General features: G+C 37.5%; 1 protein-coding gene across 2 annotated transcripts in view; it reads left to right on the top strand.

The window, feature by feature from the left end:
• The window catches only part of LOC108973816 (E3 ubiquitin-protein ligase TRIM9), a 235,315-nt gene that overhangs the window by 183,158 nt on the left and 27,263 nt on the right, over positions 1-24,894 (top strand). The gene's annotated exons all lie outside the window — the stretch shown is intronic.

The following is a 24,894-nucleotide window of genomic DNA, read 5'->3' as shown; positions in this document are numbered from 1 at the left end:
TTGAGTATTATCTAAAGCATGGCTATAATATCCGAAGAAATTTTCTGGATCGAAGGACTCTGCCATACAAATTGACCTCTCAATCTCAAGTCCTTTTCATTTGATGAGAATCTTCACGAAATTTGACATGGAGTATTATCCAGAACATTGCTATAATATCCGTAATAATTTACAAGATCGAAGGACTATATACTATAAGCTGCCATACAAACTGAACGATCAACATCAAGCGCTTATATCGAAACTTTTTTATTTTGAAAGGTATTATAGCTTTGGTTCAACCGAAATTAAAAGTTGTTCGTGATTTCAGTTAACTAGTTTCTATATTTTTATTTTTATTATTTTATTATAACTATAATCTGCAGAGTTATATAATTCCGTCATCCACTTGTCATGTTTGCCAGTCTCTAGCAAATGTTTAATTAAAACCACTGCACGGATGTAATTATCAAATTCCAGCCATTCAATTAGCCAATCGTTTCTAACATTTAAATGTTGTGAAAAATCTGAAATTGCCGAAAAAAGGCGAAATTATTTATTCTAGCCCGCAGCGTGTTTTCGTTTCAATTACAGCTGGTGTCTGTCGCTAAACTGTGGCATATTTTGTGGCTACCAGCCATGTCACATGAGTACATACTTGTGCATTGAAGTGCTTCAAAAACATTGAAAGCCATTTGGGTTAAATGCCAGCCTAATACGGGCTAAGTACGGTCGCATTAGTTGTGGATCGCCAATTGCAACTGTAACTGACACCTTCGCCGCTGCTGCATTATCGGCGGCGTCGCATCATGCTCTCATTACAAATAATTACACAGTATATTATTTCGTATACTCGCACATATCCATACATAAATGGCCAGGCAGTTGCGAATTAAGCGTTTTGACACCAATCACACCAACAATGCGCGCTGCTATTCGCTTTAGCGTTAGCTGCGTCGCTGTAATGCAAATTAATTAGTTTGTCACCAAAAACACTTAACCGCCTGCGTGCGTGTGTGTGTGATTGTAGACTAGTGAATATATGGGTATGTCAATAGTCATAATGACCAGCGAAATGCCTGTGGCTGTGATGGATCATGATGTAAGGGTATTAAAAATATATTTGACAGATAATAAATTAATAAATTTGTGTTAGTAAAGATTGTGGAGAATTATTGTGCAGCAGTAATAGAATTTTACACTACGTCGCGTGCCAATAGATATATTTCTTACATACAAATGCATCACGGTTGAGAATCACTAATGCAGAGGTAGTTCAGAGCGTGCTTCTCACTATATAACAGGATTAGATCACTTTGTTCATATTAAATAACTTATTGAGCTGATAGCCAAACAGTAAAGTAAAGTAAAGAGCTCAAAATATGCAGATAAATGACTCATTGCAAAAAGACATTTCGTTCATAGAAAACAATGAATCATAAAATGAAGGAACGAATGAATTCAGTCCGTTGGAGCATTGAATAAGCGTCTTCTACTTTATAATATTCCAGCGTGCCACCTGTGTATAGAGTTTTTATGCTCTGAACAGGGTATATTAAGTTAGCCACAAAGTTTCTAAAACCCAGAGGGAAACGTGTCGGAGATCCTATAAAATATGTACTCGTATATAACTGATGAAGGTCACGAGCTGAGCCGATTTAGCCGCTCCGTTCGTATGTCCATCAGTACACGAACTAATCCCAAGCTTTTTCAGAGAGAGTTTCTGTCTTTTCTCACAGAAGTTGCGCTTTTGTTGGAACCGTCGTTATCGGGCCACTATAGCATATATAATATACATATATCTGTCATACAAATCGACCGAGTAAAATCAAGTTTTTGTAAAGAAAACTTTTTTCTTTGTGAAGGGTATTCTATGCAACCAAAGCTGACGTTGTTTTTTTTTTTTTTTTTGTTTGGTTTTGTTTTATTGTTCACGAATGAATTGTATTACTTTGCATCGCTGTAGGATTTGTCAGCTTCTAAATCAGCGTGACGAGTTGATAGACGGGTGGCGGTTGCGCCAAAGCGAATGTGGAATGTTGCCACCAAATATGATGGCATAAATAAGTTGACATGCAAATAAGTACAGTGCTCATTGTAAAAATATATAATAATATATCAAAAGTAAACATGACTTAAGAAAAAAAAAAAAAAAAACAACAAAAGATTTTTCCGACAAAATCAATTTTCATTATTCAAAATAGTCTCCTTCTGCTTCAATATAACTTTTTGCATGGTCCAAAAGCATATCGAACGAGTTTTTTAGCTTTAGTTTAGGTATGGCCGCCAGTGTGCCGGTGCAAGCCTTTTGAATGGCCTCTACGTCTGCATTTCCTTTCATGGGCAAATGCAATTTTCCGACAAGGATGAAGTCACACGGTGCCATATCAGGTGAATACGGGCAGTTAATGGTTAAAATGAAATTTTTGGTCAAATAATCGGTCACAAGTTTCATTCGAAAGTTGGATGCTGAGCAATTTTTGGTCGTCAGTCAATTTGGGCGGAACAATCCGTGCACACATATTTCGTAAGTCCAAATGGTCAATTCCATTTCCATTAATTTCAATGATGATTGCATCTGATTTTTGAAGAATTCACGCACAGGTGATCACGGATTTTGATTGGCCCACATGTTGATCGCCATTTATGTCCTCACGACCACTTCGAAAACGTTGAAACCACTCGTGCACTCTGCTACGGGATAAGCAATCATCGCCAGAAACTTGTGTTGTTTCGGTAAAAGTTTTACCAATTTTAAAACAAAATTTAATGTTGGCTCTTTATTCAAAGCTGATTTTTGCGCGGCGATAACACAGTATGTTTGAACCTAAAACGCAATAACTTCACTTCCAATCAATGAAATATCATAAAATTCTCACGGGACAATCGATAACGCACTAGTCGACGGTGGCGCCACCAGAGGACGCTAGATTCAATAAGTTCTGTTTACTTTGGAATCCACTTTGTACGTTCTATGGTTCATCACCAGGAGGGTGATCCCTCATCCGAGGCGTCTGTGTCCTTTTCATTGTGTGTGTTTTTGTACGTGGCGTGTTCCAAACACAGCAAACAATCCTGGAAAGAGATTATTCGCCTTTTTACTTCAGCTTGTTTTCCAACGAATATTCTTTGGCTGTCAAGAGATTATTGGTAAGCTGCTTGAGCCATACGTAAAAGAATCATTTCTGGCCCCTTCCAAGTGATTGTCGCTCAGATAACTTTCCCCACTTTTTCCACACATGGCTTCATTCACCATCCAAAGTCCTTTCTTGACGAATAAAGATCAAATTCTACAAGTCTCTCATCATCACCGTCCTGCTATACGTGTGGTGCATGAAGAGCTCTGAGAGTTTTCTTCGTGTACTCGCCGGGAGAAGCAGAGCAACAAAAAGACCTTCACTCCATTGGAAAGACAAGATGGAGCCAAACAGCGGAAAGGAACGGTATACAATCTTTAGATATTTTCTAGACCTCCATAGGACCTCTATAGCCTATAAGTGCCATATAAACTTTTTTATTTGTGATGATCTATGTATCACAGTTTCTTTTATAATTCTTTAAACATAACTCATAAAGTAACTCAATACGAAATTGTCATTTAAATACCGTTCATCATCAGTGCAACTGCAAAAAAGAATATCCACATGTGCATAATATACGAGCACTAGCATCGCATGCCACACTTACATATCATATAAGCCCTTCAACATAATGCATGCCACTTGTGTCTGTTGCATGACCAGGTGGCAGTTCATAGTTGGAGCGTGGCATTTACGAACCGTGGCTGAAATTTGATATTTCTGCGCGTGTGCAACATATACCGACACGTTTGCGAAAGAGGCCTACTGGATGGCATGTGAGATGGCGCGCCGCCAATGGCAATGTCAGAAAATTAGCGATGGATCAAATTATGTAGAGCATAGCGACAATAAAACAATGTTTACGCTGCTGCCGAGACAAAAACAATATGCAACCATAACAAAAGCAACAAAAATCAAGGCGACACATTGCACGCAGTGGCTGCAACGATGTCACTTAGACAGATAACAAATGGGCAAACATGATGCAAAATAGTTGAGGCTGCGTGACATACGCGCTGACACATTACAATGACGAGAGCTCAAATTTACAAGTGCCAAAGGCGGCAGTCAGTCAATAGGAAGGGCACCTACTACTATATGTATGCAAACGTATGTATGTACTATGTATATGTTGATGAAATAGTTCGCGCATGTCCCAGCAGTACGGCTGAACAGTGGAACACTACTGAGTTAATGAGTCACCAATATCCATTACGGGTTATTCGACAGACTATCGACAATGCTGTGCATTCACGAAACATTGATATTTGACCTGCTTAGACGTAGTTTTTTCGGCTTTTCACCTTTGCCATGATACTCGGTCCATTGATCCTCTACTTCCAGGTCGTAAGTATAGATCCAAAACTCATCGCCAGTAATAATACGTTTCATAATATCCTGGTAGAAGGAAAGCATTGTTTAACAGACGATAACGTGACGATATTTCTCGAAAAAATTAAGTTATTTTGGGACTAATCGTGCTTTCGCTTTTCTTTGGCCAAGTAGAGGTCAAGCAACTCCCCCCCAAACGTATTCCCCGATACACGAACTGGGAAACCTTCCGAGTTTCAGGACTAGAAATCAGATTGTTTGCACAGAACCAGTCCATTATAGATGCATACCACTGCAGCTGCCACTAAAGACCATCACCAACCGGTGCAACTGTCCTTAGTGGTCAAGCAAACTCTCCAAATATTTGAATCCTCATTAGGGGATACCAGGATTCGTCTCGGTACTACAAAACACTGCCACAGGTGGGAGGTACATCCCTCCTGTAATGTAGCCTACTAGTTAACTGAGAAAGGAATACGCTGTCAAGGATATGACAATGCTTTTATAGCTATAGAAGACACTCTCTGCGATCTAATAAAAAATGGGTTAATCCTGGCTAAAGTATTATCATTTTTGCCCTGGAATCCAGTGCAGGTTTATCGTGAAATGGTATGTTAGATCAACTAGAAGATCAAATCACTCTTTCACTAACTTCGATGAAAAGCAAACAACTTCTGTGATTTTAAAGCTGCTTGGCTATCCGTATATATAAATATATTCCTGTTTCAGAGTACACTCATTGTCAGAGTAAGAAGACTTTCGTTAACCGCTTTAATCTCCGCTTGGAAGACACTGCAGTCTGCAGTCTTGTAGTTTGGTAGACGGAGGATGATTCTGGTATCTAACTTTGCTGGAAAGACTGTAAATTTTCTAGTTTACTCATTGATCTCTGCGAGCGACCCAATCAGTTCGCCAGTTTTACTCCAATCCTTTAAATTTTGACATAATAATCGTATTCTGGAAATATTATGCATTCATTTGAGATAAAAAAATATTAAAACCCTTAAGTATTATATTTTTCGTACAATTGCCTTTATTTATAATTTGTTTTTACACTTTTACTTCAATAAACTTTACCTAATAGAATAGCTAAACGGTGCTATTCACCAGCCGTCTCTGAGTCATCCAACAGCAATTGGTTTTGTTTCTGAAAAATTTTAAATTGATGCTTTTATAGTATTTAATTGTAAATAAATTATATTAAAATAATAATAAATAAATTATATTTCTTCTTACGTTTTAAAGTCTTTTTTGGAATATGTGTAACGCCTTTCTTTTATCGCCTTGATAAGAAATTTCTTCGCCATCAATAAACATAAAAATCGCAATGAAATTAAAGTCGTCAATCAAAGAGTATTTTTTTACATTTAACCAAAGAAAACCGCCACTCAGGTCAGCAGATTATCTTTTATTTAAACCACAGCAAAAATAAAATAACAAAATACCACTTTCAACGTACACTAACACACCCACAATTCTTACGTTTTCTGGTGCTCCGCAGATTTTTGCTGCGCAAACGCGCGATGCCTGCTTTGAAATCGAACTGTGAAGCAAGAATAAAATTTAAAAAAAAAAATTAAAAAATTAAAAAAAAAGGAGAACCAACGAGATTGTAAGCTGCAGCAGCAGAATGACAAAAGTTTGCTCAATGTTTTTGCGGGCATCACAGCGCCTTTTTTGTCTTTCACGGCTGTCAACGAGTCATGTTCGCTCGCTTTTTGTTGCTCCCCAGGGGGAAGTATTTATGGTAGTGCTCGCACAAGTTGTTAAAAAATTAAGATTATCGCTGTGAAATGAGCAAAACGCTACAAATTTTGACAGAACACATCACGCTGAAGTGGCGGCGCTACCCTTTTCCGCGAAAAATATATTTTTAAGTCATGCGTGACGTGCCGAAGACAGTGTTACAGTGCGCGCAAATATTACACATTTACTTGTTGTAATTATTTCATTTTTAGTACGGTACTGTATAAATTTCTGTTATCAAATGTTATATGAAAGCTTTTCTAGAAAAAGAAAAATTATTTAATCAGTCAAACAACAAAAGATATGGGTATACGGGTACTGCGTCGAATACTTTCAGAGCTGGAATTTTTTCATCCATTCTGATGACATGGCCCAGCCAGCTTAGCCGATGTCTCTTAATTCGTCGAGCAATATCAAAGTCGTCGTATATCTCATACAGCTCATCGTTGCATCGGCTGCGTTATTCGCCGTTTCCAATGCCTAAAGGACCACAAATCTTCTGCAGAAGCTTTCTCTCGAAAACTCTTAACGTCGACACAACAGATGTTGTCATGGTGAATGCCTTTACACCATAAAGCGGGACGGGAATAATAAGTGACTTATAAAACTTGGTCTTTGTTCGTCGAGGGAAGACTTTACTTCTTAATTGCCTACTCAGTCCGAAGTACCTGTTGGCAAGAGTTATTCTGCGTTGGGTTTCGAGGCTAACATTGATGTTGCTCTTAATACTGGTTCCAAGATAGATGAAATTATATCCAGTCTGGAGAAAGCAGAATTAACAGGGCTTATATTGAGACCAATGATATAAATGTCATCGGCGTACGCCAGCAGCTGAACACTTATAAAAGATTGTGCCTTCTCGATTGAATTCTGCAGCTCAAATTATTTTCTACGGCTCAGAAAGATTCTCCCGATTATGACGAAACTTTTGTTATTGCTGAACATTAGTTTACGCAGTCGTATTAGTTATGAGGGTATACGAAATTCAGACATTACGGCAAAAGGGCAGCTCCTTTTCGTGCTGTCAAAAGCAACTTTAACATTGACGAAGAGGTGATGTGAGTCCATCCTCTTTTCACGGATCTTTTCTAAGATTTGGTACATGGTGGTCAGGTGATGATTTTCTAGGTCTGAAGCCACACTGATAAGGTCCAAACCGTTTGTTAGCAGTGGGTTTTCATTCTTTCACAGAATACGCTCAATAGAACCTTATAGGCGATGTTGAGGAGACTTATCCCATGATATTTAGCTCAGATTATGGCGTCGCTCTTTTTGTGGAGTGTTCAGAACGAACTTAGCTTCTAATTTCCAGACATTCTTTTGCATGCTCCTTATCAGTTCTTCGCCGCCGTATTTAAATCGGCCCTGCCACTTTATTATTCTACGCAGGGATAATTGCTACTCGAAATTCTTAATTTTCGGGCAATGGAACGACCGTAATTTCAGTATGCTCTGGGCATCATCAATCACACTCTGGGAGTTCTAAAGGAGTATACTTCGGTCTTCAAATCTTCTGTTAGTCGCCGCATCTTTTTTACTGCCATATGATGTCTATAGTCATTGAAATAATTTTAATAAATTTCCTTTTCATGACTATATTTGTCAACTGCCATATTGTAACAATTCCGAGTGAATATTTTTAAATTGTATTTAATTAATTGTTAAAAATTCTTTTCGCATTTAAGACATTCCTGGCAATCGTCACAAACTTGCCTTCTGCTACTTTTTTCAAGAAATTTTTTTGCTACATTACTTTTCACGGACTTCAGACATAAGAACAGTTTCGCAATATTGCCTGGCTTGCCATTATTTTATTGAATCCAGCTGCTGAAATATTCCATTAAATTGAATTTAATGCAAACTGACTGCAATTATTCTTGACTTTCAGTCATTTTCCATACAACAATATTGTTTGGATCACATTTCTTATCGCCATATATAAGTACATAAGTATGTACGTAGCCCTTTAAGCTGCCGCAGTGCGCGACGTAAGTTTACGATTCTCCCATCGCTTGGTGGCAGCACGTTGCAGATCATTCAATTCTAATTAACGAGCATTCGCTCATTCCCGGCAATTCGCAATATGCGCTCATTGGAAGCATAACCTATACTGCTCTATACATACCCTGCCTTACCTTACCCTATAGTATATACCTACTATACATATATATGACTTTAGCGTTAGCTTTAGCCGGTGTTGCAAGTAGAATTTAGCGACATCAGTGGTGTTACCAGTATTGACGAGCATTATTGTGTTAGTTTTATTGTTATACTCTTCGCCAATTTCTCAATGCCTGCATTTGATATCCGATTTCTTCTACTGTAGTACGGTCTGTAGTTCGTCGGTGGCAATCCCCAGTTGCTGGCTCCCTTTGCCAGGTTTTTGCTGCTGATATTCACATCTTATGCGCTCATGCTATCTTCCCTAATGGCCCATCAGTTAGGTACGTAGTTGACTTTTAGTAATGGCTTGCAACATGCAACATGCAAAATGCAACATATGCTACTTACATTCAAGTCACTGCTAAACTGGACCGTCTGGTTGTACTTTATGGCTTCATTCTAATATTTTCATTTCTTGCAGAAATTTTGTAGTCACACCCTCAGCGCGATTTTTGAAACATTAACTGTAATTAATCAGGAAAATTTGATATCCAAATTCAGATTTCCAGAAAGCATTTCTACTATATTTACTACTCATATACTTATTATGGCAGCAAAGTCAGCTGTTAGACTGAGCGGTTCCCCGCCATTGGTCGTCCATAATAAGGGACATTCTAAGATGCTTAGTAAGATACGGTTTCTATCCAATACTACTGTAAATTCCATAGAATTGAACTTACATAAAGATCCCAAATACCGCTTTCTCTTCCAGAGACGAGTGGAAAAAGGGTGAGGTGGACAAGTGTGCTGGCTTACGGAAAGGTTCAAAATCGATAATCGAGTGGGAGGTTATATTTTTCTGCAAAACTAGATACCAGAATCGCCTTCCGTAGACAATGTCTTCCAAGCAGAGGTCACAGCATTTGAAGAAGTCCTTCTTATTTTGAGAAAGAGTGTGCTGACAACAAGGATTATATAAAGATAACCATGCGGCTTTGAAATCATTAAGGAACTTAGGTTAGGATGCCCGGATATCTTAGTCGTTGTTTCACGATATTTCGTAAGGGGTTTATAGGCATACTAATGTTGAATTGATAATGAACTGTCAAGCAGATAAACTAAACAAAACAGGCACGAACCTGCTATTGGACTCTGTAAAAGAAGAAATATATATAATATATGCCTCTAGCTATTTGTAGACACTTAATCCACAAACATGTTATAAAAATCGCTGAGTCTTGGTGGAGTCAATCCGTATCGTAGCAAGCAAGCAAACCGACTATTATAATTCAAAAGGAATGACACAAGAACTTTAGTCGGAGTGCTAACAGGTCACTGTCATACTGGGAATACAATACAATTACTTTTATAGAAGCTTTCAAAGGTCGAGGGTTTCTTGACGATGTTTTGGAGGTTGCACAGAGCAAACTTTTTATCCTGATGAACGATGGTTTCACAATTGACCTCCTAAAGGATGCGTCGACAGACATTTTCTCTTTTTATCTTACCATACGATGGGTAACGTTGAGAATACCTAGTGATTTGAGACTAGTGGAGGCTATCAGTCAAAATATTTCTCGAGCATTTTCTCTTCTTAACTTTAGCTTGAGATATTAGATGTATGGTCTATACACATACCTCATAGCACTTTACTTTTAACGAATTTCTCTTATTATCGTTGTAATCTACGTAATAATAAGGCTTTCGCCACGGGATCTATATAAAATTCTTCACCGAACTAAATTGTTGTCAACTTCATAAACGCGTTTATTTAAAGTCTTCATGATCATCATTATCTACCCATTCAAATGTAAAAATGCATTTATATGCACTGCATTCGTGAGAACAGTTAGAGCGACTTATTTATTGCAATTCAATCATCTGCGTAACTCGTTGTTTGCTGCCACCCAGTAACACTGTATGCACCCAGTCAACATCAACAAAGACATATTTATGGAGGCACACTTCATACGACACCATTTGTGGTCTGTTTCTACAATGCTGATATTTCGGTAAGATTTTTGTTGCCTTCCCCGATAAACTTCTACCTAATTTCAAACATTAATTTTTTTATTATTAAAGGTTAGATTAATTTAGTCTGGTATCTTAATGATCCACGTATATACCAGTTTTGATTCTTTGTGATACCAGTTATAGTGGCGTTAATTTAAAGAGACTCTGTGGCCTCACTAACGAAACTTCTTCCAGAGCCACATATTGTAGGACCTAAAAATGCTTGAAGCGTGGTTTTGCCAATGTAAGGCAAGTACATGGGAGATGCTCTAATGTTTCCCTGGTGAATTGCTCTTGACGTTTCCTGCAATCTTGGTTCTAGAGTTTTAGACATGACTCTTACAGTTTTGCACCCGGCAGAAATCGCGAATTTTTCACTAAGGAAATAGTTTCTAACAGTAATCTGATACTTGAATAATGTTACTCTAACAGTGAACTAAGTATAGTTGAGAAAACCATGGTGTTTTGTATTATGAATTCATTCCGTTTCAAACCATGATCAAAGAATATTATTTGAAACGACTTGAGTCATAATAGACCTCGGCCTTTATCGTTTCGCTACCGCCGTATTTTGCGGGGACACCGTTTTGACACGAGTGAGGATATAAAAGCTGAATAGAAGAAGGTCTGAAGGCTATATCCCGAAAAAAGAGGATGATGATTTTAAAGAATGTACATTTTATAAAGAAAATTAAGCTTAATTCTTGAACTCTTTTAATAATGAGTTTAGTAAAGACTTTGTGAGCTCCATTTTTGTTGTACATTGGGTATGCACCAGTGTTTCATTTACTACACTCGCTACTTAACAAAGCATTAACTGTCATAAGTTGCTGGTGCTAGTACTAAATTGTGCCATATTTGCGCCCCTCTGCATCGCATGCCAGCAAAGGTTTCGATTGCATAGCTGCTGGCGCCAAAAGCTTTTGAGCCGTTGACTGCACATTTAAATATTTACACTGCCACGAACTCGCCGCACAGCTGTTCTCTTGATATTTAAGCCGTTAGCGTCGTTGTTTATTGAGATTTAGTGTATTTGGTGTAAAAGTAAGGGAGTGAAAGGAGGCTTGTGGCCAATTGTAAAGTGACTCTTCCCAAAATAGAGAATATTGTGCCTTTTTTATTCCTCCAGATAAACTCATTTCGAGGTTAATTTTATGATTTTAATTATTATCATATTATCATCACGCTAGTTGTCAAAGTGGAGGAGGGTGAGGTGGAAACCCCCTTGGCCAGCTTTGACAAAGCTTAGTTTGAAACATTTCGGCAGTCTTACCTTCGAAGAACTAAAAGACATAACCGAAACTGGCTTTAGCCGTCTCAGTAAATTCGTGATAAGCTGAAAGTGCTTTGACAATCTGAAGGGGCTTAAGAGCTTTGATCTAAGAATTTAAGTTACCACACCGGACCGGCGTTCTAAGCTGACCAAGTGAGAACCCTCCTAGGACCGACCACTTAACCTAATGTAACCCTCATCAATTCAAGTCAAAAATGGACTTAACCCATGGCACTCTAAAGGGACAACATTTGAATCTGTTGCATTTTAGATTCTGACCCTGGTACTTATAATTGCTGAGCTTATTTTGCTTATTAGTTGTTTGTAGTTCCATTAGTATTCTGATTGAATCCACCCATAGATCTTGGAAGTAAATGGTCATTAGTGAGATCTTCATAAATTGACTTGACAGCATCAGTAACAGCCAGAGGTAAAGTGGAGGAATACTGAGAAAAGTAGCAAGCTCTCTTCAAGACTTCAAGACCGGTCGCCTGCATCAACCCATAACATAGCTATGTATACCGGCTTTCAAAAGTTCCAGAGCCCTAGAAACGCTTTATCAGTTATAGACTAATTCGAAAAGAAAAGAAATTTTTAGAATTTACTGCAAATTTTCAGAGAATATTTCCCAGATATTATACTTGAGAAACTACCTTTAACCTCTTCAATAAAGTACCCTGTACAGTATATTTTCCATGGGTATGGAAAGTAAACAAGTGTCCATGAAGAATGCTGGTGGCGATTTGCCACCAATGACTACACAAATATTTACATAATTTGCATGCAACTGTTTTGGTCGCTTTGCTCTGTCAGTGGTGTGAGCACTTAAGCGAGTTAATAAATTATTGACGTTAAGCATCTAGTAAATGCAGCCGTTTTTCTGCTGAGCAAAACTGCCATATTTAAAACTGTGTTATAGTTTTAGTAATTTACTTTTTTTTCTGCACCGATGCATTCAATATTTTACGCTTTTGCATATGCAACGTGTAATTCGCTCTTATTTTTGCATTACTTGGATATTTACAAGTTTTTTATAGCTTGCAGTCTACCACATATGTACGTATGTATGTGTAGTAGTATATTCCATTGAAATCCGACCTGAATGTGCAGCACGCGTGACGAGCTCGAAGCGTTTGATATAGAGCTCTAAGTGTGGTTGCAGCGCCACTTTCGTCTTAGGAGTATCAGCACTCGTTAGAAGGTGCAACGTCAGCGCTAGTGTGTTGCTCTGAATACTGGCAACAAACAAATAAATTCTCCTTAACCGTAATGTACGCCACTTTTCTGATGATACCCTTTACCCAGCTGCATCTTCAGGCAACACAATTCCCATAATGCCGGTTTATTTGCTGAAAATATCAATTTGAACGTAAATCGAGCTTAAATCTAATGGAGCTTCCTGCTGCAAACCGCTACTTTGACTGTATTATTTACACACAAAGAGAAACCCAAATCACACCGCAAGCACGTATAAGTGAAGTCTACTAAAAACCTCATAAGTTTTAGTATATACATATCTATTTTGGGCTTGCAAAGTCGCCGGCGTTCGTCAGCTTGGCTAAATTGTCTGTTTGTTGGCAAACTTGCTTAACTGTTGACCAATGTGCCATTAAATGTCCAATGACCACTTTACAATGTCCATACATAACTGTAGTTATTGGCTAAGAAAGTGCTGCGTGCTGAAGGAAGATGTTCCCAAGCTATGTGTAAATGCCAAATATGGTCAAAATGATCAAACCAAATATCACATAAAGTGAATAAAAGAATTGCCTTACACGTACTGAGCTTCAGTAATGGGCTCAATATTGATTGCGGAGACACTGAGAGAAAGTAGAGTCCAAGACGTTGGAAATTTGTTACTTGTATATTTTTTCTATAAAGTTGGATCATATTAAAAACTTGGTAACTCAGTTCAAAGCAATGAAGATGAGATGAGCTTGAATAAAAGCTTGTGTAAACAAAGTAAAATAAAATATCGTTCTCTTCACAATATAATTTCCAGCCCAAAATGCCTACCAAAGCTACATAAGCATATTACGTGATCTTGAACCCATAGCAGATCTTCTACGATGAATTTTTTTAAAACACATTCTGATGAATCATGTGATATATGTACATAGATTTTTCAGAATTCACGTATTTACAATCACACACTCTTCCCCACCACTTGTGGTGAACATTTAACGGGTGATCCAAGTAAAGATACTTTTTTCAATAGCCTTTTTTAACAGATCACACGTGAGTCGTGTCAAGCTGTTCATTTTTGGCTAATATTCGACCGAATATACCATGACCAGCAGTGAAGAAAATATAGCAGCCGTAGCTTAGAGCGTACACGAAGACCGTGGAGAGTCGGTTCGGCGCCGTTCGCAGCAACTCGGACTGACATATGGAACGCATTGACACATTTGTTTGGGGACATTTGTTTTCAACAAGATGGGAAATCAATAGATTTATTGAGAGAACACTTCGGTGAGCAGATGCTTCGACGTTTTGGGCCGGTCGATTGGTCCGCAAAATCGTGTAATGTCGTACCTTTAGACTCTTTCCTTTGGGGATTTATGCAATCTGAAGTATATGCGGACAAGCCAGCTTCGATTCAGACCTTGGAGCAAAACATCACGCTTGTCATTGTACAGTTATCAGTGCTAGAATGAGTCATCGAAAATTGGACTCAACGGATGGACCATCTGAGACATAGCCGCAGTCAACATTTAAAATACATAATCTTCAAAAAATAAGTGCCAAAGGATGTTCTACTGAATGATAATAAACATTCCCCGTTAAATTTGAAGTTTCTGTGATTTTTCTTTTAAAAAGTAGGGAACCTCGAAATGGATCACCCTTTAACATCTGTAAACAGCACTTCACTTCGTCATTCGTGTTGAGTCAGACAATAAACCTGGTTGACTTTAAAGGCAAAGTGTCAACAAAAAAGCAGACCAAAGCGGACGGCATAATCCTAATTTATGCGCAAATAATGATGAGCACGACAATATGACTTGTTGCAACCGCAAGCAGACCGGCACCACCGGCACAATAATAAATAAAAAACCATTTTGTGAAGCGAAAATGACATGAGAGGTGAAGTAGCAAGGAAAACCAGAAATAAAACCTTTAGTGAGGAAGGAGTATAGTATATTGGAACGTTAGGAATTCAGATGAGAGCATGCAGTCACGGAAAGTGTTGCTGGATTGGCGTCTGGATTGTGACTTTTACATCGATGGTGATTATATGGCTTATATTTTACAAAAATATGAATAACATAAGAAAAGTTTTATCCCTTATTCCTTTTATTGGAAACTAACTGCTTACCTTTATATGCATCCTTTTCTAATGGAAATTATGTGTAAACCAAAAGCCACGCGACTGCGAGCAGCAATAGCCGATTTTCAAAGCGTCACTTTGTCATGTGAATGGTTATTGTTTCGGGCAGACACATGTGCCACCTTTCTGCTGCCTTTAGCTGCACTCAGCCATTCTACGCTGGTTGCCCGTTAAAGTGATCAATAACAATTGAGTTGTCGATTGAGGGTAGTTAAAGCCGCACTTGGATATCTTCGCTTTCTTTGAAAGCGCTTCTTTGCGCATACTTAACTTTTAAATGACTTACACTTATTGAAGAAAGAGACACACGTGGCCGATTATTTATCACTTTCGGCTGCATGTAATCTCCGAGTGGGTGGCGCACATAATATAATTAAATATTGGAATTACTCTAAGGCGAGCATTTTCTGATAGCCGACATGTGCAGTGTAATGGAAATCCGTTGAGCAGTTTACACCGTCTTTGTTAGCTTGTGAGCTCTATTGTTTCTCAAAACAAAAAAGTTTTCTAGAAACGGTGTTTTTAAAGTCGTAGTCAAGATTTCACGAAAGCGATTTAGGAATAAAATATTTTCTATTGTCTGTCTGTAAATATGCGGACTTGTGAGTCAGTTTATGAATTATCGTGGAGAAATTTTACATACGTACTTTAATTCCAAAGAAGCTGTTCAAAGATATCGGATCAATATACCAAGGAGCTGTCTTACAAACTGTGCTATCAAAATCATGTCATTGTATGTAAAACTCTTTTTTTTTTTCTTCTTCTAGACGAACAATTTTGAACTCCCCGACCTTCCAGAGTATAACATCTTTTTTGGCAAAATTCGTTTCTTTTATTCAACCTAGTTCTTTTCTAAGGTAATACACTGATTATCCTATTTTTGTAGCACGATTTGTCCGTTGCTTCAAAATAGGCTTCAGTTTCGGCAAACAGCTCTTCATTCGATGAAAATTTCTTCACAGCGAGAATTATTTTGAGATCTAAGAATCACTCACTTGTGACACGATGTATTGACTTGGTTAAGTAGTACTTTTTTTTCTTAAAATAAGACCGTTTTTCAGCGATTTTGTCCTTTAAACGGTCCCATTACACTACGATATAGTTTCTTGTGATGGTCCGCCATAACTTTGGATATATATGGGGTAGTCACAAGGTGTCATGAATCATCGTAAAATCATTGAATTTTATCCTAGCTTGAAATAAGTTTACACAAATACAGCTATGAACGCTATGTTCTCGGATCGTTATAACTTATGACTTTATGAGACTATGTGAAACCCCTAATAGTAAACGCCATAACCTTGCCAGCCGACTGTTGCGTTTTTCTATGCTTTTGAACGGTTTCATCGTGTACAGTCCACTCAGATAACTGTCGATTGGATTTCGGAGTGAAATAATGGAGTCGCGTTGCATTCACTGTCACATTTCGATCGGTTTTATTACCCGCGAACATCTCCAAACACTGTTTCGAATCATCCACTCGTCGTTGTTTTTGGTCAAAAGTCAGCTCGCGCGCATCTACTTTGCACCGAACTTTCTCATACCCAAAAATTCCTGAATGATATAATGTACTCATTCAATTAATATCTTTAAAGTACCTGCTATCTCGGAACAACTTCACTTTATGGCCATCCAAAACAGTTTTGTGGATTTTTTGATGTTTTCGTCGGTAACAACCTCTTTTGGACGTCCATTGCGTTCACCGCCTTCTGTGCTCATTTCAGCTTGCCTAAACTCAGCATATTAATCCTTGATGGTTGTCCGGAAATGGATTATTATTTGACGCAACAGTACAATCTCTTAAGAAATTGTTCACATCGGACCACCATAGCACATAACTCCCATACAAACTATCCGATCAAACTCAAGTTCTTATATCGCATATTTTGTAGATGTGTAGGTTATTCAAGCCTCGCTGCAGTCGAAGTTAACATATTTTCCTGTTTCACATTGAAATAATGACAGCAACAAGAATACCAGAGGAGAAAAATATAAATATTTGCTTAACCTAAATTTTAAGTCACTCTTTATCGCAGTCATTAAGCGTTGCAAAGCGTGCAATATAAATGCAATTTGTCATACAAAACTATGTACACTTTCATGCCAGCCGATCATCGCCTGCGCGCAACCATTTAAAGCTGATGGTGTCTCACATTTGGTGTCTTTCCTTTTATATCTTTCATTTAAGAAATGTATTTTTAGTCTTTATAGCTACATAATGGCTTGCGGCGAACGTTGTGTTTATTATTTTTGCCACCCGCTCACTCACTCGTTTAGTTATTTGTTTATGTCAGTGCAATATGCCATTTGTCGTGCGGCGGTCAGCCTTATTGAAATTGGGTTGAGTTTATTTTGTTAGACACTCGGTCATGATGCAACTGCTTCTTTGCTGGTAGTTCTCTTTATGGCTTTCAACAAAAACTGCAACTTGAACTTAGCCTCTTTACCACAATTCAATTTTGAAATTTGGCAACACATTTCGAGTGCTTTACACACTTACTTGAAGAACTAATGCTTTATATCATCTGCCCAGCTCTGTTCACCCTACTTCCCAGTTAGCTGTCTGCTACATAAGTTTGTCTGCTTTCCCTATTATACGTTTTCGCTTAAAATTCCATTATCCATTTCCTTATTTGTTTTCTCTCCGCTGATTGCCGTCTACGGTCTTGGTGTCTTCTTCGTTTGCTGTAGTGTCATGCCATAAATCAACGATTATTCATTTAAATTCATATGTCATCGTCTGTCATATGTCATACCATGTTAAATAAAATATAGTTGTGAGAGTATGTGTGTATTGCATAAAATATAGAGTATAGCTTAAGATTATATACATATAGTTTAGTTCATATTGCTCGCTGAAGCGGTTCGAATTAGATTTTCACCTGGTTTTCACCTCAGAATTCACTGCAAACCACGTACTTTGGTCGTTGGGTTTTTTTTTTTTTTTTTTTTTTTTTTTTTTTTTTTTTTTTTTGTTAGCTTTTGTCTAGAAATGTAGTCAGTCGGACTTGAAATAGATACTCAAAAAAATTCACTTTCTTTATCTATTTGTTCTATAAGTAATTGACAGATTGAGCTTACTGTCTTCAGGTTGACATATTTTCTGATAGATGAGATGGGTTCTGTTGCATACTAAATTGGTAAAGCATGGCCCAAGCCTTACGTGTTTTATAAAAAAGTTGTAATTGAATTCAAGCCTTAAGTATGGTTTAATAACAAATTTTTATTGCAATTTTCTTCCGGTTATTGCCCATTTGAGTCAGTGACAAAAGTGAAAACTCTTCTTTATTGCTTAAAACAAAGTTTGGTAGCATAAGCGTTAGAGGAAGTAACACTCCAAAAAATTGTTCGTATACTCTCTTATACCAATTCCAAAACGATAACCTTGTTGTTAATTAGAAATGCATATTGTTTGACAAGAAAAAAGTGGCTCAATGCAGAGCAGAGAAATCGCAGAAGCTCTATATTACTTTTACGTACATTAGTGTTATAATCCAAAAGACTGGTGAAGTTTCTAGACTTGATGGAAGCCTTAAAAAATTTTCAGGCACCAGCCTAAGAGTAAAATTGCTCAGAGTATCAAGGAATATCCGAAAACACTATCGGCAAAACACAAAGCACTGGAAATAACAATCCATTTAAAGTCATAACCGAAATTAGAGGAATCTGGCAAGTCCACAATTCAACTTTCCAGAACTTCTTAATTTCACATAATTTTACAACGTTTACTATATTCCAAAGAGTATATCCCTTTCTCAAAACGAATTTTTGGATTCTATAATTTTTACCGATGAGTCCAAACGTAATTTATCCAGTGCTGATAGATAAAAAATTAAAATGTCAAGAATAGCGGAGGCTGCAGCATTTTGAGAGGTGTATTAGGAATAAATGGAGTGCAATGGAAAAAACTGGCATCGGTGTCCTTGTCTTCATGGATGAAATTATGAAGAGAATGGACTACTGGACAATATTAAAAAATAATTTATTCATTTGCATTTTCTTTATGGGAACGAAATTACGAGGGCGTAGAGTTATTCGGTAATTTGAGGTTAAGGCTGCTTTTCTGGAAATATAGACCTAAACTTATATAAAATTTGCATTCTATGAATAAAAGATTGCAACTCGTGTAAAATACAATCAAGTGTGATATCTTTGAAACCGAAATATTTTAGGATTTTTTACATTTTTGGAGAAATCTAGAACTTTTATAAATAAAATTCAATTCCTTTTGGTAAACTTAGTAAAACTGCATTTTCCACACTTGCGGATCCAATTCAAAAGCTTCATAATTTTAGGCGATACAAGTTTTTTGAGAAAATTTCTTTTTCTTTTATTCAACATAAGTCACTTCAAGGGTGATCCACCGACTTTAGCTACACTCCAACTTGATACCATTTTTGAAGAACGATTGGTTGTTTGTTTCAAAATAGGCCTCAGCGCGCTTTTTTTAAGTTCTGAAAAAAGAAAATAAGTACTGGGGTTCAGATCTGGAGGAAAAAATTGGCTGCATAGGCAATTCGAAGACCAATTCATTTGCTGTCGTTTTCACTGAATTTTGACACGATAAAAATGTGTCCGTTTTCCGGGATTTCGTTATTTAAATGAATCAATAACGATCGCTGGTGATCATCCTTCTTTTTTCAAGGTAGGCAATAAAAATTATCCCATGAGCATCCCAAAATACAGACCCTAGCCGAAAGATGTTAAAACTTAAGGTTATTACGTTTCAAATTAGATGTTCAAACCTCGAAACACTGCTCCGAATCATAGACTCGTCGTTGTGTTTAGTCGAAAGGGAGCTCATGGGACACCCACTTTGCAAAGAGCTTTCTCATACCCAAATATTCGTGAATGGTATAATATAGTCATTCTGTTGATATCTTAAGAGCCCTGCTATCTCCAACATTTTCTCTATGAGTATCCAAAATTATTTTGTGGACTTTTTTACGTTATCACTATTCATTTCATGAAAATTATGCATCCCAAGCTAAATATTTGTATTAAAAATGTAATAACTAAAAGTTTACAGTAAAGGGGATATTGCTTAAAATAGACAGTGGTTGGTTCGCAACTACAAGGAAAGCAGGTCATGTGTTCACATTTCCCATAAATGCCGCAAGTTGATAACAAAAAAGAAAACTTGTAAGTGAGTATGAAGCTCGTAGATATTTACAGTTTTATGACAGAGCCATTACTCACCCACTCACACAAACACACACACACATTTACATTAATGTAATGATATCGGTGTCCTAGTTAGTGCCGTTGCGATTCACATATTTTTCGGCGATTTATGACTATAATAATCCAAACAGGCAAACATACGGCTGTTGAAATATTGCACATCTTTATGTGCGGCTTGTGATTAACGAGACTGCCGAATGCACCGTGTGACCCTTGTAACACATCAATGACCAACAACAGGTTGTTTGACAAAATGTGAATAGTATCTTACACATACACACATATATATACAAACGACGACTTTATGTGGTCACGTTCCATATGGCAATGCAATATGGTTATATAATAAAAGTTCGGTATGTCGAACTAATGTTCAAGTATCGTTAGCCAAGTGTAGTGAGTATTCAACACTATTTTAAAATCGACTAGTTATAAAGTGCTTTAGAACTGGTATGAGCCGCAAACCCAGATAATTTAAAGCTGATAGATTAAATACTGCTGTCCTTGGAGATGTCAGTTGTCATATTTTCGTAATTACATATAGTATATACGAAATATACTAGTCTCTTAACTAGTTCAAAACGGCCTGTATGAATTTATAGACTTAAGAGATTTTCATTTGGACGTTGATCACTTGTCGTTGAACAGTTCTCACATTCTGACTTTTTAAAATGTACTAGGCTGACAACTAGTTCAAAACGAACTAGTTCAATTCTTATACTCAATAGATTTAAATTTTGATTTTGTTCATGTCACTTATTATATTTTGGCTTATGAAATATACTAGCTCGTAACTAGTTCAAAACGGACTAGTTACAAGTATATACTCAAGAAGTTTTAAATTTGAATTTTGTTCACGTCAGTTGTCACATTTTGTTAATAATGTATAAAATGTACCAGTATCTTACTAGTTAAAAACAGACTAGTAGATTTCTAATTCAGATTTTGTTCAGGTGCTTAGTTTTTCTGTACAAAAATTGCCGAATCATCGACGAAGTTATGCGTTCCTTTGGAGCTAACTATCCAGTTTCCAAAAAAAGGTTTTAAATCTACTACTTTTCGGATTAGTTAAATTTCAGACAGAAACTTTTAGTGGTAGTTCTATTTCTCTGACTCCTTCGACAATGTCTCATATACAAATGTTACATAGGTATGTGTGATAGTAGCAAGTGAATATATTTATAAAAGAACTCCATAAAAGGCCGAACATGAAAATTGATTAGAAACTAGCAATTTACGATTTTTGCCAATTATTATGAAATATGTAAAAAATTTGGTTGTCAACATTTTCTGAGTTTCTTCAACTTTGACCCCTTGCCAAATGCGGTTAGGCGTTACTAAATCCGATGCATATACACATGCAGATACATATACTACATACGTAGCCTTAAAAGGCAATAAAATGTAATGATTTAATACGGTGAGCGTGAAGTTTATAAACAACTGCAAAAAACCATTATATGATTACAAAAGAACGAAAAAAAGTTAACTTCGATTGCACCAACACTATAATACCCTCCACAGGTGGCATAAAAGGGTATACAAAGTTATTTATCTTGATACTGAACGGTAGATTTGTATGACAGCTATACTACTATGGGCAAAAAACAGTAAGATTTCGTTCATAATTCTAATTCCTCAAAGTAATCCCACTTGGCCCCAATACACTTGTGATAACGCTTTATCCAATCCTCGAAACAATGCTTAAAGTCAATTTCCAGAACAGCCTTCAAGGCGCGTAGTGATTCACGTTTACGGTCTTCAATTAACTCTCAACGGTTTCCCGGAGCGGTCGTTTGAATTTTCTGAAGAGCCAAAAATCACATCGAGCTAAATCAGTCAAATACGGTGGGTTCGGCACGATTTTGGTTGAAAAATTGGCGAAAAACTCACGAAAAATGCATGCAGTGCATTATCATGGGACAAAAACCAAGAATTGTCGACCCATAATTCTCAATTTAAGAATAGCTTCAAATAGTATTGGCCGGTTGGAACAACTTCAGAGTACAACATACCTCGATATTCGAAGAAAACTGTCAACATAACCTTGATTTTTGACTTGCTTTGACGTGGTGATGTTGGAACCAATCATGCTTTCACTTTACTCAGGCCCAAATGATCGTTCAAAGAGGGTTTAACTGTTCCTTCCGATATTCTAACGATGCCAGTAAGCTCTCTGACTATTCATCGTCAATTCTTAAGAGGCAAGTATTTTATTTTATTGACGTGTTCATTATCAGTTGATGGCCATGATGGATGTGGTTCGTGCTCCTACTATTTTTTGTTTGCTACTCGTATGTTTTAGTTGTCCGATCTTCCGCAGAACCTTTCTATGAAAAACTCATAACTTCGACTCTGCAGATGTTGTCATCTTCCTTGTCTCTGCACCACATAACCCGACGGGAATATTAATGATGAGTGACCTGTAAAATTTGGTCTTCGTTCGTCGACATCGTTCTTCTCAATTTCATACTTAGGTTGAAGTAACATTCTTAATGCGTTTACAATTATCGTCGTCTAAAGAGGGATCTCTAATCCGAGGCTGATGTGTTCTTTTTCTTGCGGGTGTTTTTTACTTGACGGATCCCAATCCCAGCTCAGAATCCTTGAGAGAGCTAATTTGCCTAACTCGCCTTCAAACGGATGTTTTTTGGCTACCCAGAGGATAATTGGTCTAAGACCGGAAGTCGTGAGCTGCTTGAGCCATATGTAAATCAATTATTTTTGGCTACTTCCAAGTGAATGGGGCTCAAAACACTTTCCTCACTTGAACATGGCTCATCCTTCGTGAAGATATCTTGCCAAAAATACAACTTCTCTATATAAGGACTGGATTTTGTTCATTCAGCTTTTAAGAACGCTACAAAAGTTCGATATCGGCAGTTCCGAAAAACGAGCAATTTCTTCGAGAGAAAAGAACGTGTGCGAAATTTTCGTTTTCCTTTTGGGTGTTACACACTTGGTATTAAATTTGATATACCCTGTTCGGTGTAATAAAATTTAAGCAAAAAAGCGAATACAATAAAATGACAGAAAATAAAATATTAAAAAGTTTTTATAATTAAACTTTACCACCAAAAATGTGTATCTATCTTTGTCCATCTTCCCCTTCAGAAAAGCAGATGTCGCTTTATTCGTTTCATACCTTTTGGCTATGACTGTTGTCTGCTGTTGTAGCGTCAAGACAATAACGGTCTATAAATTAAAAAGTTGTACGCGTATCAACAGCTTCAGCAGGCACACGCCATTTGTACAACAATACAAACAAATGCATGTGTAATTGCAGATAAGAACACACGAAGTATAAAGCGAAAGTGGCAGTCAAAAGTAACTGACTGCCTGCCTAAACCTGAGCTGGGGAAACCAAAGGCGCAGAGAGCCAACCAACCAAACATAATAAACTTGTTGTAGTGGCATATAAATCGTGAAATATTTTTGCAACAATCACAAGAACATGAGTGATAAAAATTACAGAACGAGACGAGCTTCGGAGAAGTCGAACCAGTTTGGCGGCTAACTAGCGAGCTTAAGTGTGGGGGACGTAACTATTTACGAGTGTTTATTAAAATGGCTCGAGCGAAGCAGAAATGCGTTGAGCTTACGCATGAACACGCAACGCACTTAGTCGACTTGAGGAGTTGAAATTGCTGCAGCGCCAAAAACACTTTGTCACTCAGGGAGTCTGTCAAAACTGTCGCCACTGTCAGCGGCACGGCCATAAACCTGACAGTGTATACGCGCACCACCATTGTCGGCAACAACAAAACGAACAAGAACAATATCAACGAACAACAACAATAACTGTGTTGCCAATGTCATAGCAGCTCTAGGCAGACGACAGCGCAAAAAGATAGAAAGAAGCGGCGGACAGGCAAAACGCAGCACATGATGACGTAATAGTTTTTTTCCAGTTTGTTTTTTTCCTTGCAACGAGCAATCAGTTTGCTGCAAAAATGCTATTTAAAATGTAGTAGCTGCCACCGAAAGAGGCAAAGACAGGCAACTGAACGTCTTGGTTGGCGTTTGCAACATTTAAATTCTTGCTACGCCCAGTCGTGTTGCAAGGTTGCGAGGTCTACACCACTACGATCTTTGTTGTTATGTTGCGTGTGGTAGTTAGATAACAATCGCAGACACTTTGGCGCCAACGACGCAGCGTACTTACAAGTTCACATGCATATTCATATACATATCTAGTTTGTAGACTACACTCAGAGCAATTGTTTAGGAAATAGTTCACAACTGGTAAGAACCACAAACAAAATTTGTCTAGACGACTGCTTCGACTGGAAAGAAATCCCATAAGCCACCAGTATGTTTTCCCAAGTACAAATCATAAGATAAAATAAATAGCTGAGGATTGCAGCGCGATTTAAGGTCTATTGGACTGCCTCCTAAGTACCCACTTACTACCCACTTAGCTCCAGCATATTGATAAATTCCAAAAAACTGCAAGAATATTCCGAAATTATCTCTCACGCCCCGCTGATCACATTTCTTCTCCGCGCACATATCTCCGCCGGGTGTGTGGAGTTGCTGAAGGCAAGGCGTATCAAGCTTTTTTTTTTTTTTTTTTTTTTTTTTTTTTTTTTTTTTTTTTTTTTTTTTTTTTTTATTTTGGATATATCGAAGCTCAACTCTTTCTTCAGACTACCAAACCACGGAAGTGTCTTTCAACCAGAAGTAGCAGCCATAAAGATAGCAGCAGATGTACTTCACCGAAGTGCGACTTATTTTACGGAGATATACATCCACTCCGATATCAGAGCTGCTATACTTATAGGCCGTCAGCTCGCTGACAATGTGCTCAAAGCTAGTGTCACGAAGTGCGTGACCGCAAAAGCAGTAGGATTATC

This window comes from Bactrocera latifrons, unplaced genomic scaffold (genome assembly GCF_001853355.1).
Source record: "Bactrocera latifrons isolate USDA-ARS-PBARC rearing strain unplaced genomic scaffold, ASM185335v1 scaffold_50, whole genome shotgun sequence".
NCBI classification, from domain to species: Eukaryota; Metazoa; Arthropoda; class Insecta; order Diptera; family Tephritidae; genus Bactrocera; species Bactrocera latifrons.
Note: the sequence above shows the minus strand (reverse complement) of the source record. Positions and strands in the feature narration are given on the sequence as shown.